General features: G+C 42.9%; 1 long non-coding RNA gene across 1 annotated transcript; it reads right to left on the bottom strand.

Moving 5' to 3' along the window:
- Positions 1-630: 630 nt before the first annotated feature.
- LOC122049039 lies at positions 631-1,239 on the bottom strand. Its single transcript, XR_006130787.1, has 3 exons — positions 1,222-1,239; positions 1,035-1,139; positions 631-930 (listed from the first exon to the last, which is right to left on the bottom strand). It is a non-coding gene; the product is annotated as an uncharacterized LOC122049039 (long non-coding RNA).
- Between the last annotated feature and the right edge of the window lie 960 nt (positions 1,240-2,199).

Here is a 2,199-nt window from a genome sequence, read left to right as displayed (position 1 = left end):
AGAGACTGTATATGAATTAAATAGATCATCACATGGGTCAAGCATAAGTATCATGCAGGAAAGACAGCAACCGATCATGATATAAGATAAAGCAGCCTAATTCATCCAATAATAATCATGCACTAAGTTTCAAAGAAACTATAAAGAGGCCAAGGAAGAAATACCCGCCTTAAATCTGTCGATCATGATAAAATAAATCCCACATCGTGATGATCGTCCCATATCCAAAATCCTGCATAAATCAACATATATATATTATTGTTTAGCTGATCACATAATCAACAACTAACTAAACCCAAAACCTAATCCTACCTTGATTAGGTAATCAAGGTAGATTCCACCTAAAGATCCAATTAGATGATAAATTCATCCTTACTCCACAAATTAATCCCTAAATCCTCACAAATTTATTACTAATCAAAACTCATTACATCATCCAACAACTCCAATAATCCTCAATCTGCATAATTAACACATCTTAAATCCAATTCACATAAATCATCATCAATCAAACACTAATCCAAACTCATCATAAATCCTTCTAAACCCACTAATCACAATTTATCCAAACAAACCCAGATCACGAAATCTCCAACATAATATAATACAAATCCTTATCAACCTACATCTCAATTGATTTCCTTAATTCTCACTAATCAAATCTCCTTATAACTCCTTCAATCTTTCCAAACATAACCTACCAGCCATTAATTAATCCAACACAAGAGCATCCAACTACAACGAATCCCTCTACATGCTTCCATGTGCTCTAAACTAAACATGATCTAATATCCAATAACAACACTGATAGAACAGAGCACTAATAGAAGGATCTAGAGATACACCATCAAAGGAAACTCACCTCGAGATAGTGCCACAACTCAAGAGCTCACAGCCCCTACTCCCACTGTCCAAAATCTACAAAAATGCCTACACACCAATTCTTCCAAGAATCAATCTAGAACTCAATTGTATAGCAAAGAATTGCTAAAACTCCAATCCATAGTACAAGATTCACCTTAACAGAACCTTACCTCCTCATCCGACAGCTTCCACAGAACCCAGCCGCAAGAATTGGAGAAGATGAAGTCCTGCTCAAGGAAGATCCATCACTAGATTGATCCGAAGCATCCTCCATCCTAGATCAGGAAGAACATCACAAAAAGAAACAAATTCACATGAGATTCTTGAACTCACAGCATTACCCAACACTGCCCTTACCTCAATCGATCACCTCCAATGGTGTCGCGTGATCCACTCTCACTGGTGATGACCCAACTTGCCCTCCAATGCCCAAATAGAAGGGGAGAAGGGAAAGGGCTTGATCGGCCTTAGCCCTGCCGTGCCCTAGCCACTGGATCACCATCACTTGCCAGCAAGAAACAGCCACCGAGACGCCTACTACGCCAGAGATAATCGATCCCCTTCGATATCCAACGGCTCTTCCTCCGGCGACTCAACGAGGCTACGATCGGGGTGGAGAACGCGGATCGTCGGCGTCGGGCGTTCGCGCGAGAGAGGGAAGGGAAATCGCGAGGGAGGGGGAGGCTCAGCCGAGACACGCTGGAGGAGATTGCTGCCGGCAGTCGCGAGCTTGGCGTCGTTGAGGCGAGAAATCGCCGGAGAAGGGTTTCGGGCAGAGAGAATCGGGGAGAAGAATAAGGATCGGGAAAAATTTAATAAAATCCGAAATTTAAACCTAGGTTTGATTAATTAAAACCTAAGTCCATTCCCAAAACAACTCCCACTTAAATGGGTATCCAAACAGGCCTTATCCATACCTGTCGACCGATCCCCTCAAAACCCTCCGTACGAGCTCCGAAAAATTCCCAGAAAATTTCTAAAAATTCTGAAAAAATCCGTTAAGGTTATTTGTCTATTTAACCTTATTATTTATTTGCCGTATATTACAGGCGCGCAGAGGAGAAGAGACGAAAGGGTGGCTCTCGTCGTCGGCGGCTTGGCTTCGGGCGGAGGAGAGGGAAGAAGAGAGCGGTTAGGGCAAAGGATTGGTGGGAGAGGAGAAGGAAGGGCGCGGAGGGGGAAAAAGGCTTGGGTTCGGCCGGGATCGGGGAGAAACGGCGAAGAGAAATAAAAGAAAAGAGAAAAGAAAACAAAAAAAAGAAATAAAACATTTCCTCGCTTAAATGGGGCAGCCTAAATAGGCTCTCCCGGGCCCCATTTTTATCCCCGTAAACT

The sequence above is a fragment of the Zingiber officinale genome, chromosome 2B (genome assembly GCF_018446385.1).
Source record: "Zingiber officinale cultivar Zhangliang chromosome 2B, Zo_v1.1, whole genome shotgun sequence".
Lineage (NCBI taxonomy): Eukaryota > Viridiplantae > Streptophyta > Magnoliopsida > Zingiberales > Zingiberaceae > Zingiber > Zingiber officinale.
Note: the sequence above shows the minus strand (reverse complement) of the source record. Positions and strands in the feature narration are given on the sequence as shown.